Source organism: Pyxicephalus adspersus, chromosome 11, assembly GCF_032062135.1.
Source record: "Pyxicephalus adspersus chromosome 11, UCB_Pads_2.0, whole genome shotgun sequence".
NCBI lineage: Eukaryota > Metazoa > Chordata > Amphibia > Anura > Pyxicephalidae > Pyxicephalus > Pyxicephalus adspersus.
The window spans coordinates 20770320-20787629 of NC_092868.1; positions in this window are offsets into that span (position 1 = coordinate 20770320).

Below are 17310 nucleotides of genomic sequence, written 5' to 3' on the forward strand. Positions count from 1 at the left end.
ATCCAAAAGGACAGAAAAATTTATGTATTTCTCTACTAAAAATACAAATTTCCTAATTATGATTCACACAGCTCCATTACAAGTGATATAGGCCTCAAAGTAGATAAAGGCAGAGGGCCCTGAGGGGGGTGCTAGGTAAAAAAATATTTGCCAGTTACACAGCTCCATTGCAAGTTATAAACCTCAGAGAAGGAGTAGAGGTAGAGGGCCACTAGGGTGAGGGGTAGAAGAAGATGCCGAAAAGCTGTGAACATGCTCTTCCCATCTTGATGTCCGTGCAGCAGTTGACGACTAATCAGTACAATCTGCAGAGGGGGTGTTAAAGTCACTGCCGATCCAAGCCTTATTAATTTTAATAAAAGTGATTTGGTCGACATTTTCTGCAGAAAGCCGAATCCGTTGGACACTCACTACGCCCCCAGCTGCACTGGACGCTCTTTCAGATAACACACTTGCTGCTGGGCAGGAAAGGATCTGAACGGCATGTTCTGCCATCCACGGAATATGCCTCCTTGTGTTTGGGTGGATGGATGCCATGTACCCTCAATATCCTCCTCTGCCCCTTCCTCCCCTTCACCCATGCCTGCAGTGTCCTCCTCATCCTCTTCCACCTCCTCCTCTTCCTGGATTGGTGGTGCACTATGCATACTAGGCATGCATGTCTGAGATGATATTTGCAGCGTCCGCTCTGTGTCGTGTCCAAGATCCACCATCATCTGTTCCAGCAGGCATATGATGGGGATGGTGTCACTGACACAGGCCTGATCTCTGCTAATCATCCTGGTCGCCTCTTCAAAAGGTGACAATACAGTGCAGAAGTCCTCAATTTGCAGCCACTCTGCAGGGCTGAAAAAAGGTAGTGTGGGTATGCGTCTGAAACAAACAAACTCTGACACGTAATCCACCACCGCTTTCTGTGGTTCAGCCAGCCGCTGCAGCATGTAAAATGTGGAGTTCCAACGTGTGGCCACATCACAAATTAACCGGTGCACTGGCAGGTTCAGATTTCGCTGTAACTCCACCAATCTGACACTGGCTGTGTACGACCGGCGGAAATGCGCTGACAACTTTCTGGCCTTCAGTAACAGCGGCTAGAGGCCTGGGTAATTCCGAAGGAAGCGCTGTACTATAAGGTTCATGACGTAAGCCAGGAAAGGTACGTGTGTGAGTTACAACGCAGGGCTGCCAGCAGATTGGCCCCATTGTCACACACGACCTTGCCTGGCTGAAGTCTGTTGGGAGTTAGCCATTACTCCTCCTGCTGCCGCAAGGCACTTAGAGTGGCTGCGCCCGTGTGGCTGAGGGAACCCAGGCTTCGCAACTTCAGGACTGCGTGGCAACATCGGAATTGTGCACTGAAATAGCAAACTGCAGGTTGGTGCTGGCACTGAACAGATGCTGCCGAATGGGAGGTGCTGGGTCTCCACGGCAAAGTGTCCCTGGAGGAAGAGGTTGAGGCACAAGATTCAAAGGAGGAGGTGGAAGTGGAGGTTGAGGAGGAAATTACATGGAGATTGCTCTGGGCGGAGGTAGGTATGCAGCCTTGCTGCAGCTGCATCTGCGTAACGGAATGCATTGGGAATGCGTAACGGAATGCATTGGACTCCACCAGCAGGTAAGGGAGGAGCTCTAACGCAATCAGCTGTGCAATTGCCGCATTGATCAGCTTTGTTTTGGGGTCATTTGGGCCATATTTCCTCTTGCGCCCCAGCATCTGGGGGATAGAAGGTTGGATGCTGCTAATGCTAACCACAGAAACATTGGACGATGGGGTGAAAGTTGTGGGGGATGGCAATGATGGCTGGTCCTGACTGCTAGCAACGCCACAAACAGCAGCCGATCTGCGTTGGAGCTCCTGCTCACCGCTGGTAGAGCCTGAAAAAGGTAATGATCAGCTACATGGCACACTCAAATTGCTGGCAGCAGCACGGGAAACTGTAGTGGCAGAAGGAGGAAAGGCAGCGGAGGAGGATGGAGCAGTTGGAGCTTGCTTCTTCGGCGGAGGTGGTCGCACAGAGCTCTGTTCTTTGACCAGGTGTTCACGCCAGGTTACTGGGTGGTGGCTTTTTAAATGGGTGCTCATGCAACTTGTTCCAAGTTTGTTTGGGTTTTTGCCTCATTTCAAGTATTGAGCACACAGTTTACAGATGACCATAGTGTTTGACATTGAAAAATGCCCACACTGGCGAACATTTAACTGGGCCGATAGGTGCTCTGGAGCTGGTGTTCGTGGTGGCGGTCCGCGGTTGTTGAGGCATAGCTGTGGGGACAGCTTCCGACGATTTACGTCTATGACTTGCCTCACTGGTAATTAAAGAATGCAGAGTGTGGGCAGCTTTTACCCTCTTCCTTCCTCTCCCCCTTTGAGGGCGCTCTGCAACCTCCTCCTCCTCTTCTTCTTCTTCTTCCTGCCTATGATGATCTCCTTGTTCATTCCATGTCGGATCAAGGACATCATCGTCATCATCATCAGAATAGACAGTTTCCCTATAGGTGCCGAAAGGAAGCTACGGCCTTTTGGAGCCCGTTTGAATTGGCTCGTCTGGCTCAGAGTGTTCTGGTGAAAAGTAACTGGGGGGAAAGCCTGTGAACTGACTCTCTTCGTCAGATGACTCAAACAACTGAGCATCTTCAATGAATGATTTTAGCTCCGCCTCTCCAACCCCATACACTGCGTCTGTGTGTCTGTCTCTCAGTACAAGTGTGATACTGTGCATGCAGTCAGCGAGGGGACCCTGCCTCTGGCTGCGTGTATGTAACACACTGACTGACTATCTATCTATCTATCTATCTATCTATCTATCTATCTATCTATCTAGCCTTCTAGCTTTCTATCTATCAATGTATCTATCTATCTAGCTATCTATCTATCTGAGTACAGTAGATTTCAGGACTGCACAAATACAGTACAATCCAACAATCTATCTGACTAATAGTGTGAGTGTGACACAGTCTACCAAAGTAAAGCACTTTTTTTTCACTTGACAAAGAAAGCAAGCCAAGCAGCACAGAAAGGTTGTGACGCTATCAGCAAATCTCTGTCAAGAGTGGTAAATGCAGGCACACCTTGGCCTTATATAGGCCAATGACTGCCTGTGTGGCATGCAGTGACAGACAGCCAATCGGCTGTCTGCCACAACAAAGATGGAGGGGGCGTCCCTGCTCTAATTGGAGGGCACTGTGCATCATGGGGAGGTCCCCAGTTGTTTGAGTGCATTGTGGGAGGGCCAAATTCGGGTAATCGAATGCAGCAAAATTCGGGTCGGGTCCACCCGAATTCGAACTGTCATATTCGGGTCGAACATTAGGACGAACCAAATTCGAACAACAACACTACTCCCGGGTATGATGATTATATTTATTTATTATATTATAATCATAAATTATAATATAATACATAATATAAATAATTTAAAAAATAATGAAATAATAGACAACAATGTAATCTAAAAATAAAATATAATACTAAAAATGTACTTTTATTTTTATTTCATGTTGTGTGGTGTTTTTGTACTGTAAAAACCATTTAAAAGCAGATTACATTGTAATCTGCTTTTTAATTTCCCTCCCAGACACACCCCCCAATACATCACCACTCACATCACCCGGAAGATGACTCATGCTCCCGGGTGATGGGAGTGGGGATGTCCCGCCCTACCTCACCCAGACGCTGCTGCAGCTCTGCATCTCCAGAGAGATGCAAAGCACAATCCAGGACTTCTGCATTGTGCTTCACATCTCACTGCAGATGCGAGCAGCAATAGCAAATTCCGAGGGTGACCACCCCCGGAATTTGCTATTGCTGCTGGCATCTGCAGTGAGATGTGAAGCACAATGCAGAAGTCCTGCATTGTGCTTGGCATCTCACTGCTGATGCGAGCAGCGGCGTGGCAGGGACCCGGGTGGTATATAAAAGCAGATTACTAACGGACCGGCGCACCAGCATCACAGCAGGACCATGCGATTGCTGCTGGAGCGCGGGGCAAAGGTAAGGGGGCTCCTAAAGTTACTCCAAGTGTGACTCGGAATTACCACTTTTTGCATGTAAAAGCCACCCCGAGTCACACGTGGGATTACCGCTAGGGGGGTTAATGAGGACTGTGCAAAAGTGCACTGCCTTTTTCAACTGACAAAACAGTTGAGGCACACGTAGCGGGTCTGCCGTGGTGCACATCTATGAGCTACACGCTCCTGAAGTTTGGCGCACAACTATGCACATCAAACAACTGAGTTTTAATAAGACAATTGTGCGGTTTTTAGCCTTACAAATAATTAAGAGGAAGGAACAGTTAAAAACAATCACAATTGTCTTTTTAAACTGTGTGTCCTGGGAGATTGGAAAGGAGATCACATAAAAAAAACCTCCAAAAAACAAACAACAACATTTTAGAAACAACTTTATTCAAAAGAATCATTTGCTAAAAAGGTCACAATAAAATATAAAAACACATCAAAACCAAAGAAGAAACACACAGCACTAAAATTTTCACTAAATGACAAAAAAATTAAAAGGAACAAACAAAACACATGTAAACCCACACTTCCATGTAATGCCAAAATAGTTCAAAATGGCCCAACAAATATTGAATTCAAAAAATACTTACCAAACCAATATGCAATTTTGCCCTATCAAGGGTGGAAAACTGGACTAGAAAATATTTATGCAGAACAAACATTGAAAAGTGGTAATAAAGGTAGAATTTTGCAATCAAACAATATGGCCACAAGCCATTTTTTAAGCTGTTCCTTCCTCTTAATTATTTGTAGGGTGGAAAACAGCACAATTGTCTCATTAAAACTCAGTTGTGCGCATTCAGTTCAGGCACGTGTAGCTCATAGTTGTGCGCCACGGCGGACCCGCTACGTGCGCCTGAACTGTTTTATCAATTGAAAAATGCACTGCACTTTTGCACAGTCCTCATTAGGGTAAGTTTGAATTGTTTTGTGTATATTGCATGTTTTGCTTCATATGCACTCATGTATGTATAGACATGAGTGCACATAAAGCCAAACATGTATGTTTGCATTTAGATGTGTGTACATATACATAGAAAAGAGAAATTATAACCCTATTGCTTCACATTGCAAAGATTGCCTATTTCTTCCTATGATTTTGGATATCATGGGCTTGGCTACAAGCAACAATCATGGAGGGTATTGCTTCTGGTTAAAAGAAGAAATCCACCTTTATGTGCTTCCACTACCAAGCTGAGGTGAGCAAGTTAACTATACATAGTGGGCCAAGATCTAAAATACCATTCAAATCTGCAAAAACACCCTGAAGGGATGGAAAAGCAAAAAAATGTTTGGCGCAAAGTGGATTTGGCCTTGGAAGTTTGAAATACTAGTACTATTTGTTTTGTGTAAACACCTAAATAATGCATACACTCCAGTATTTATGAGCATTGAGTTAAGCAACAACACAACATCTGTTCATTTCTAGGAGTACGCAACCCTGCTTGTGAGCTTGGCAATCAATGTGGTCTAATGTTGTGCTTGGCAACCTGGACCTCCTTCCATCACCATCAGGTGTGTTAGAATGAGTATGCAACTCAGTGCACAACTAATTGACAACCAGTTTGGACAGCAAGTGGAAGTGTGTTTGTATACAATAGTGCTAAGATCAGGCAGCAGAGCACAGCACAATGACAACAAACCTATAACACAACTACAAATGAACACAGGAGTTGTGTGGGGACAAATCAACATGAGTGCAAATGTCAGGCTATAAAAAAAAAAAATGACAATTTATTCAGAAAAGGAATATGCACATAATACATTCAAATACCAATATGTGACAAAGGCAATGAGGCGGGTCAAGTAGGAGTTTGGCGTGGAAACCATGCAGACATTTGTACTCAATACTTGTGGAAAAAATGACAAAACATTGCTGAAGAATTGCTAAACTACAGAAACTGTCATTACAAACCAGGCACAAAAACATTGCAGCAACAGATGAAACTAACAATCATGAGGATTACAAAAAAACACATCAATGCACACCATCCAAGCAATCCCCTCCCCCCCCCCACACACACACACAAACCAGTCCAGTTAAAATAGTACTAATTAAAATGCATATGTATTTGTATACATTTAAATGTACTTTGACATACACACAGTGAATACACAAGTGAAATCACTAAATGTTCCTTAATACATATATTATAGCATGTTTGCCTATAATCCTTTACTAAAATATTTGATTTCTCTAAAGTCAAACTTGAACAAAATTTTTATGAGGTCACAAATGTTTGTTCACATATTTTTTTACACTCATACTATTGTGTAATGACATATTAGAAAATGCTACTTAGTATATATCCAGCTTGATAGAAATTAGTTTGCAGTGTTGCAACCAAAAGAAAAAGTAACAAGAACTGCAACAAATGTAACTATAAATGAAGCAAGTTTCTGATTGAGTAACATAAAAAAGTAACACTTACAAAAAAAAAATCAACAAGCTAATCAATCGCTATCACCTCATCATTGAGGGTAACATCTCCTTCTGAATCACGCAGCTGAAAATGAATTGCCTTAATTGACGTATTCGAGATCTTTGCAGGGAACCCGCAGGCGAGTTCACTCGCGCCCGACTCGCGCTAATAGAGGTTGCTGACTGGCGCGAACGTACATGCGTCCAGCGTACGCGCATTCCATAGATGAATCAGGGCCAAAGTGTCAACAGCAGGAATCGAGAGATTTTGTGCTACAAAAAATGGGAAATGTTCTCCAAATTACCTGGACGAACATCCATGGCAACACATGATATTTTCACCCCTCCAGGTGAAAGGGTAAGATTAAAACCCTATCTAATTCCTGAAGCTAGATGATAGGTAATACGTCGGGAAGTTAAAAAAATGCTTGAATTGGGCGTTATAGAGGAGTCCAGAAGCGATTGGTCCAGCCCAATTGTGTTAGTTCCCAAACCAGATGGGAGCTCGAGATTCTGCAACAATTACTGTAAGCTAAATCAGATCACAAAGTTTGACACCTATACTTTGCCCTGGATAGACGAGTTGATTGATTGGTTGGGGAATGCTTGATCTCACCAAAGGATATTGGCAGATCCCCCTATCCGAGTCAGCTAAGGAGAAAACTGCTTTTGTGACCCCTGACGGAGCATTCCAGTATCGAAATATGTCGTTCGGACTACAGAATGCTCCAGCTACATTCCAGCGGGTGATGGATAAGGTACTCCGACCCCATCAAAAATAGGCTGCGGCCTACCTGGATGACGTAATTATTCATAGTGCAGATTGGGCCTCACATTTAGTAAAGGTTCAGGCAGTGCTAAATGCGCTAAGGAAAGCCTGGTTTGTTGAAAACCCTAAAAAGTACGCCATTGGGCTGGAAGGAGCCAAATATCTGGGGTACACCATTGGAAGAGGAATAATAAAGCCTCAGGAAAAGAAAGTAGAGGCCATCCAGAAGGCTATTATAGGCACTTTATTCCTCAATTTGCATCCCAGGCCATTCCATTTGACAAAAGGAAAATAATCAATAATAGTTAAATGGTCCCCAGAAGCAGAAGCTGCATTTGGGGCATTAAAGAAGGCTTTGTGTAGTGAGCCAGCGCTATATTCCCCTGACTTTTCTAAGGTGTTTTTGGTGCGGACAGATGCGTTAAATGTCGGACTAGGAGTAGTGCTATCCCAGGTTCAAAATGGGAACGAACACCCCATTGTTTACCTCAGCCAAAAGTTAAAGGCCCATGAGTTAAATTATGCTATGACTGAAAAAGAATGTTTGGCTTTTCACTAGGTGGCAGGGAGGCGCATGTGTGAAGCAGGCGGATGTTAGAGTTCTTAGCCTGCTCTGCTCTACACTGGGACAACAGGGCTGTAGCATACACATCAGGCGGCGGTTCTGGCATCAGGAGGCTCCCTGAGCGAGGAGAAATACAGAGGGAGGCTTGCGGTTGGAGAAACTAAGATGCCGACTCATGGTAAGAACCGGCAGCAGTGTGTGTTAACACAGGCAGCCTTAGCATGCAGGAAAGCCAAGATGGCAGATTCCTCCATTCACATATGTCAGGAAAAGAGCGAGTGCTCTGGTGAAACAGAGATGTATACAGGGAGCCTGCCTTTAACACCAGTTGTACAATTACAGCCTTCGGATTCAGAAAGCCTTTTGGAAAAATTTCAGTTAATGTTAATACAGCATTGGACAGTACTACTAAGAAAATTACAGAGCACTTTACAAGGGAGCTAAGAGAGCAGGGCCAGCGTACAGTACAACTTGAGGGGCGAGTAGATGATGTTACCATTTCCTCGGATCCTACAGAATCAGCAGATCCCTTAAAGATGGGACTTACCCGTTAAATTGTTATTTACATATGGGGGCAAGTTACAAGCTATCACCTCATTAGAGGAGGCCAGAAATCAGTTTCAGGAAATGGGACTTTATGCCTGTGATCAATATGAGAAACCAGGCCATGTGGAAAATCCTAACCCTCTAATACCACGAATATCTCAAATACATCAGCAAAAGAGGACTAGAGAGCGTAAGGTCACAGATCCACTTAAATGCCTGAGACTCTCTCAGGGCGATATTTGAATATTTAATTTATTTTTGCTCTTTTTTTCTTTTCTCTTCCTGCTTTACTTAGGGGTTATGGAAATAATGTTGGTCAATAATGTATGAAGGTCCCTTTTCAAATGGATATAATGTTCTGATAAATCTGGATATAAAATCATCCTATTCGGGAACCTAATTATGTATCTGCTAGGAGCTTAATTTTCTAGTTGAATACTTAGAGAATTGCTTGATGTTATCTAATATTTATTAATGTGCCTTGGTCCTGGTTTAGAAGTCATAGAACTCCTTTGTAAGTTGCCAGGGATATCCCCCACCTCCTAACTAGGGGATATGCCTGTTGACATTTTCAGGGCGACAGGAACAATTCTGTCTTCTCTGGTTTATATTGCATTTTTGTATTATCAGAAAGGGAGGATGCGGGTTGAGAGCAGGTCTCCACTCCATACACCCTGGGTGTATATATTATGCATAGTGTTTAGTGTTTTGTCTGTCTGATGTCACCCATTTCTTAGTCTGTATCCTTTCCCTTTTGTTTCCAGTGTAAGGCAGGTGGCATATTGTACAAATGTTTGTGACAGGAAAAGGGTATATATGAATTGCTTGGTAAAAATAGATAATGGAAATTTCAATACTCTCTCTTAATGAACAAGGTTTTAACTCCCCAGTTAAACGGTCACAAGCCTTCTGTTCTTTTCACATACATAAAGCAGATGTAATATGTTTACAAGAGGCACACTTCTCTACTTCCTCCTGCCCCAAATATTTTAATGCTGCCTACTAGTGTTGATCGAATAGCTCACTATTCGATTCAACATCTTTTCAATCGTATAGTGAGAAATTCTCCGGGTGATCAAATGCCGAATTTGAGTATGATTGAAGTCAATGGTGTGAGAATTTGGGTTTATTTAAGAATCTTTTAAGGGCTGCATGAGCAATCTGATTGCTCTTGCAGCCCTTTACTAGATGGGGAGTTTCCCCATCCAAAAACACATAGTACAGCGCTGCAATTGCTGTTGCTGTGCTGTGCTTCTACTATGTATTCTTGGTTAGAGTTTCTCTATCTAAGAATACAGGGCACTACAGGTAATGAATGGGGACAAGTCCCCATTCATCATTTGTAGTGCCTGGACATTGTAGTAGAACTGAAGAGGTTATCTGCAGTTCAGTTTCCCACGTGACGTCACAGTGGGAAACTGAACTGCAGACCTCTGCAGTTTCACTACAATGTCCTGGCACTACAGGTGATGAATGGGGACTTGTGGAACTACAGAGGTCTCTACTCTCTCTATTAATGGGGACAAGTCCCCATTCATCACATGTAGTGCCTGGACATTTTACTGGAACTGCAGAGGACTGCAGCTCAGTTTCCCACGTGATGTCTCTTCCTAATCTGAATGCAAAGATTTTGGCGACAATCCTGGCATCCCGATTGGAAGTCTGGGTGACTTAGTGTCGGCTGACCAAACAGGTTGTATACCCAGACGACAAGCGGGAGATAGTACACGGAGGATTTTGCATTTAATTCAACAAGCTAAACAAAAATAGACAATAGCTTTTTTACTGAGTTTCGATATAAGTAAAGCGTTTGACTCAGTGTTGTGGCCATATCTTATATCATTATTAAACAAATGGGGCTTTGGAGAGAACTTTTGTAAATGGGTTTCCTCACTGTATGACTCCCCTAAGGCATTTATAAAATGTATGGGCTACCGTTCAGAACAATTTCCTATAGGCAGGGGTACTAGGCAGGGTTTGCCCACTGTGGCCATTGCTTTTTGCATTAGCAGTAGAACCTCTGGCTATAGCTATTCGAAATCATGTTGACATTCAGGGCATAGAGATGAATGGGGAACAACATAAACTCTGCCTTTTTGTGGATGATTTTCTCCTTAGTTTGACGAATCCTATAATAACTTTGCCTAATTTCATGAAGGTAATGGAAGGTTTTCAGGCCTTCTCGGGGCTGCAGTTAAATAAATCAAAATGTAAGGCTCTAAATATTAATCTATCAATAAAAGTGGTAAAATTATTTAAAGAATCTTTTCCCTTTCAATGGGAGTTAAAAAGACTTAGCTATTTAGGTATATATATTTCCTCATCATATGATCTTTTCTATAGTGTCAATATCCCTGATTTGGTGAAACACCTGATCGGCATAGCTTCTCTAAAGATGTCCTGGTTACCAAAGTTTCTGTATCCTATGAGAGTCCTTCCATTAGCATTGCCTAATCAGGTATTAAAAATGTTACAAAGTAAAATGTTAGAATATATTTGGGGGGCAAAGTGCTCACGAGTTCCTAGACATACTTTATATCGATCTAGGAACCTTGACGGCCTATCAGTGCTGCATTTGAGTTCATACTAAAAAGCTGCCCAAGTTACTCCCCTGTTACAATATCATGCCCAAAAGAATATTCCTAAATGGGTTTTCATTGAGAAAACATTAGTGGCACCAATTTCAGTAGATACACTACTCTGGATTCCCAAGGTACAACGGCACCACAGTACCAACCCAATACTGAGACATACATTAAAAATATGGGACGCTATTAAATATCTAGTAGGCCTTATTTCTGGTCATAGCCCAGTAAGTTCTATAATTGGGAACCCGTTGTTTCCTCCTGGTCTGGAGGAACCGAGGCGTTTTTTATTGGTGGGTAGAAAAGGACTTATATAGAAGTTGTCATTTTACTAACACAGCAGGGATTATTTCTTTTAGAGAGATTAGAAGAAAACATAAGGAACTCTTTAGGTATCTCTAGATCAGGTATTTTATACAAACTAGGCTGAGATTGTGTGTATAGAATGTAAAGGTAAAAGGAGTTTTATCGGCTCGGTATAATATTTTAGTTCAAACAAGTATGGCCATAATGCATGCATGCATGCAACCAATCAGCAGCCGGCCAGCCCTATGATGTCACACTCCTTTAAATAGCCTCAGCCATCTTGGATGAAGACATTTTACAGCGTTCTGAGTGCAGGGAGAGATGTGTGCAGTCGCTAGTAGAAACCTCATTGTGCTCAAAAATTAAAAAAAACGATTTATAAGTGCAGGGAAAGGATAGGAAGGAATCATTTCACAGCATCTTAGTGTAGGGAGAGATGTCAGAAGGCGCTAGGGACAGTGCTAGAAAAGCTAATTACAAGTGCAGGGAAAGGATAGGGAGGAATCATTTCACAGCATCTTAGTGCAGGGAGAGACATCAGAAGACGCTAGGGACAGTGCTAGAAAAGCAATTTAAAAAGTGCAGGGAAGGGATAGGGAGGAATCATTTCACAGCATCTTAGCGCAGGGAGAGACGTCAGAAGGCGCTAGGGACAGTGCTAGAAAAGCGATTTACAAGTGCATGGAAAGATTATTTGGGGATCCAAATAGCCATTATACAGCTCTGTCATTCCATCAACGCACGTGTATATTTAACGTGAAATATATATATATATGTATATATATATATATATATATATATATATAGTGACCTATTTCAGTACAAAAATACAAATATATTGTCAGTTCACTTCTGCAGGTATATGTGATGAAAGCATTTAGTGAAGTATTTGAGTACAAAAAGAAAATTATATACACAGTTCCCTTTTGCAGTTATTGGTGCTAAAAGAGTTTATTGGCCAATTTCTGTACAAAAATAAAAATATATTGGTTGTTTTTAAGTATGTCAGACAGAGAAGTGGCAGAGGCCTATGTGTTTCTGGCGCAGGCAGAGGTCGCAGCAGAGTAAAGAGGTGTGTCAGCAGGAGTCGCAGCGAGAGGCCTGAGCTCCCGGTGTCATCTAGCGGTCGTGTCCTGACCAGCAACCCAGCGATTCTAGATTGGTTAACTCGGTCATCCACTTCATCCCAAGTGACATCAGACACCCCCAGCCAACAGTCGTTGGGTTCGTCAGACAAAACCCTTAGTTGGCATGGCCTAGGAGCAGACCCTGTGCCCTCACCTGTCCTCAACTTGCCTCTTTCCTTTACTGTTCCCTCAGCCACAGAAGTATTGTATGCTGTGGGCTCAGCTCCACTATACAGCAAGGACGAGCTAGTAGAGGACAGTCAGCAGCTACTGCCCAGCAAAGATCTGGAGGAGACATCCGCCACTTTCTTTACTAGGCGGGCAAGTAGTGATGAGGAGAGTGGCGTGGGAGGTGGTGTTGCGAGCGGTCAGGCTCCTGACCCAGAGACCGTTGAGGAGGACATCAGTGACGTGCATACACTACTCGATGATGATGAAGCCGATCGCACTTGGGAGGCGGGTGAAGAAGGGGCTTCATCATCATCAGGAGAAGAGGGTGGCAGCTTGCCCGCGAGACAGGGGCTGAGCCAGCAAGGTGGTAGCATGGCTGGTAGTCAGCAGGGTGGCAGCAGTGGGAGGTCGGGAGCCAAACGTGCCCGGGGTAGACCACCTGCTTCGCAGCAGCCTATCTGCCCGGGAAGTAGTGGTGCAGGGGTTCACGGAGACAGCGGCGGTAGCAGTCAGTCAGTGCGGAGTGTTGAGGGTAAAATCACCTACTCGGCGGTGTGGCAGTATTTTGTTAAGCTGCCGGAGGAGGTAAACATGGCCATATGTAAAATTTGTGGGCAGAAGGTGAAGCGTGGCCAGAGTGCCAATGTTAGCACCACGGCCCTGCGTCAACATATGCAGCGTCACCATAAAGTGGCCTGGGAGAACCGTGGCTCCGATGTGGTGGTCCAGCCTGCTGCAGCAACCTCTGCATCACCCAGTGGCACGCACCGGCTTTCAGACAGTCAAGGCTCTACCACCTCAGCAGAAGGGAGCTGTATGTCATTTCCATCTTCTGCTGGTCCAGATGCTCCTGCTCCTCCTACTCCTCGTCAGTCATTCCATCAGCAATCGATCCCTGAAGCGATTGCCAAAAGACAACAGTATGCGTGCACTTATCCAACGGCGCAGAAGCTGAATGTGCTCCTGTCCAAGTTGCTGGTGCTGCAGTCCCTCCCTTTCCAAGTGGTGGACTCTGCACCTTTCAAAGAACCGATGGCTTGTGCCGAGCCGAAGTGGAGAGTCCCAAGCAGTCATTTCTTTGTGAAAAAGGCAGTACCAGCCCTGCACAAATATGTAGAACAGAAGGTGGGCCAGTCCTTGAGCCTGTCTGTGTCTGCCAAAGTGCACGGCAGCGCCGACGTGTGGAGCTGTAACTACGCTCAGGGAAAAAACATGTCCTTTACGGCCCACTGGGTGAATGTGATTCATACACAGCCACACCAGCAGCTTGGCCAGGTGACACCGCTTCAGCCTCCACGTTCTCACGCTGCTGGTCCTGCTTCAACGTCCGCCTCTGCCTCCTCATCCTCCACCGTGTCCTCAGCCTCCACTGAAGGGACAATTCACAGTGCCCCTCCAGCATGCCACATGTGCAGGGCACGGTGGTGTCACCCTGTTCTGCACCTGGTTTGCCTGGGGGAACGGAGTCACACAGGGGAGGAACTGCTCGATGTGATTCATCAAGAGATCGAATCATGGCTTTCTCCATGACAACTGAAAATCGGAACCATGGTGACCGACAACGGGAAGAACATTGTGTCTGCGCTGCGACAAGGAAGTCTGAGCCATGCACCTGGCATGGCAAACGTGTTCAAGTTGGTTGTCAAGCGGTTCCTGAAGTCTTCCACCCATCTGCAAGATATCAGAAAAATGGCCAGGAAACTTTGCATGCACTTCAGCCACTCGTACACCACAAAGCACACCCTCCTTGAGCTGCAGCGGCAGAACGGCATCCCCCAACATAGGCTGATATGTGGCGTTTCTACCCGTTGGAATTCCACCCTCCATATGTTGGAGCGACTATACGAACAGAGAAAGGCCATCAACAAATTTTTGATGATCCAAGCGGATAGGAGAACTCCCATGTGTAACTTTGATGTCAGCCTGTGGCAGCTCATGCGTGACACCTACCGTTTGCTCAGGCCCTTTGAGGAGGCCATGTTATTTGTCAGTCGCCAGGACTACGGGATGAACAACGTCATTCCACTGCTTCGTGTCCTGGAACAGATGCTGGTAAATCTGGCTGGTCAGGGGACTGGAGACGTGGTGCCTAGATCTTGCCACATGAGCCCTGTGGGGGGCTGAACTGGAGGAGGAGGTCATTGGATCAAAGGTAGTGTATAGCCAAATGGGTGGATTTTCTACTCAGGTGACAGGAGAGGAGGAGCAGGAGCAGCCAGAGGAGCAAGAGGGAGATGAGGAGGATGAAGCAGAGGACCCAGACACACAGTGGCAGTATGGAGTGTAGATGGAAGCAGGGAGTCGCTTGGAGAAATGGCCCGCTGCATGCTCACTTGCTTGCGCAGTGACAGCCGAATTGTCACCATTCGGCAGAGGGATGACTTCTGGCTTTCCACCTTGTTGGACCACCTCGCTACCAGTCCAAAATGGGGGCCTTTTTTACACCCGCTGAGAGGGAGGACAAACTGAACTACTACAGAGACATCCTATGTAGTCAGTTGGCCGCTGCCTATCTGTGCCATCGTCCATCCTCTGCGCAGGTCTGACCGGGGGGGCCCTCTGCACTCACGTTCCACTGCCATGGCTGCTGTGGAGGGGTGGGGTGGCAGGAGCAGTACCAGCTCCATCAGCAGCAGCTTCAGTCGCTGATGAGCAGCTTTCTATACCCGCAAAGTGAAGAAACTACTAACCAGCAGCTGGACATAGAGCAGAACCTGAACCAGCAGGTGGTGGCATACTTGGAGTGCACCCTGCCAGCCGTTATTGAAGATCCGCTGGACTACTGGGCAGCCAAACTGGATTTATGGCCGCAACTGCCCCAGTTTGACGTGGAAAAGCTGTCCTGCCCGGCCAGTAGTGTGGCATCAGAGCGGGTGTTTAGTGCGGCGGGGGCCATAGTTACTCCAAGAAAAGCTCGCCTGTCCACCCAAAATGTGGGGAGACTAACCTTTGTCAAGATGAATCAGGTGTGGATCAGCCAGGATTTCCACCCACCAATGCCTGATGCATTTGATTAGATGCCATCTCCACACTGTGTCACCTTGCCGCTCTGTGATCTCCTGATGCTGCTGCTGCCATCTCCACACTATATCATCTTGTCGCTCTGTGGTCTACTGATGCTGCTGCTGCCATCTCCGCACTATGTTACCTTGCCGCTCTGTGGTCTTACTGATGCTGCTGCTGCCATCTCCACATTATGTCACCTTTCCGCTCTGTGGTCTACTGATGCTGCTGCTGCCATCTCCACACTATGTCACCTTGCCGCTTTGTGGTCTACTGATGCTGCCGCCACCTCCAAACTATGTCCTTGTGCCACTCTGTGTCCTACTGATGCTGCCGCCACCTCCAGACTCTGTCATTGTGCAACTCTGTGGCCTACTGATACTGCCACCACCTCCAGACTCTGTAATTGTGCCACTCTGTGGCCTCCTGATGCTGTCGCCAACTCCAGACTCTGTCATTGTGCCACTCTGTGGTCTCCGCCTGATGCTGCTGCTGACGCCACCTCCACACTATGTCCTTGTGCCACTCTGTGGCCTTCTGATGCTGCCGCCTCCTCCAGACTCTGTCATTGTGCCACTCTGTGGTCTACTGATGCTGCCGCCACCTCCACACTATGTCCTTGTGCCACTCTGTGTCCTACTGATGCTGCCGCCACCTCCAAACTATGTCCTTTTGCCACTCTGTGTCCTCCTGATGCTGCTGCCACCTCCAGGCTCATTCATTGTGCCACTCTGTGGCCTACTGATGCTGCCGCCACCTCCACACTATGTCTAAGTGCCACTCTGTGTCCTCCTGATGCCGCCACCTCCTGACTCTGTAATTGTGCCACTCTCTGGCCTCCTGATGCTGTCGCCAACTCCAGACTCTGCCATTGTGCCACTCTGTGGCCAGTTATCCCTGTGGTAATTTTTCTGACACCTCCTGCTCCTAACCCAAAAATGGGAAGGATTACAAGGCCCCACTTTCACGGTCTGTATTCAGACTGAAAATCCTAATGCTGCTGCCACCTCCAGACTCTGCCATTGTGCCACACTGTGGCCAGTTATGCCTGTGGTAATTTTTCTGACACCTCCTGCTCCTAACCCAAAATTGGGAAGGATTACGAGGCCCCACTTTCACGATCTGTATTCAGACTGAAAATCCTAATGCTGCTGCCACCTCCAGACTCTGCCATTGTGCCACTCTGTGGCCAGTTATCCCTGTGGTATATTTTCTGACACCTCCTGCTCCTAACCAAAAAATGGGAAGGATTAAGAGGCCCCACTTTCACGGTCTGTATTCAGACTGAAAATCCTGATACTGCTGCCACCTCCAGACTCTGCCATTGTGCCACTCTGTGGCCAGTTATCCCTGTGGTAATTTTTCTGACACCTTCTACCAAAAATGGGAAGGACTAAGAGGCCCCACTTTCACAGTCTGTATTCAGACTGAAAATCAAGATCAAACAAGCTTTTGCCCTTCTGCTCCATGGGAGGTTTCTGTCCTCCCTGGGCTTGCCTTAAGACACCTGCATTACCGTTTAACAGGTGTACCACCCCAGTCAAACTCCCCACCTGTCACTATGCTCAGAGTGGGTAGCACCCGGCGTGTGCTGGGCGCTTGGAGCCAGAAGCAAAAGCCCCTCGGAGTCAAGTCCTCGCCTGATGCAACACATCAGATGCCAAGTGCTTCTACTTTCACCCACCTTCGTTAGCGGGTACTGGTGTTGCCACCCACAGCCCCACTCTGTCACTGGGTCACTTTGTGGTCTCCTGATGCTACTGCTGCCATCTCCACACTATGTCACCTTGCCACTCTGTGGT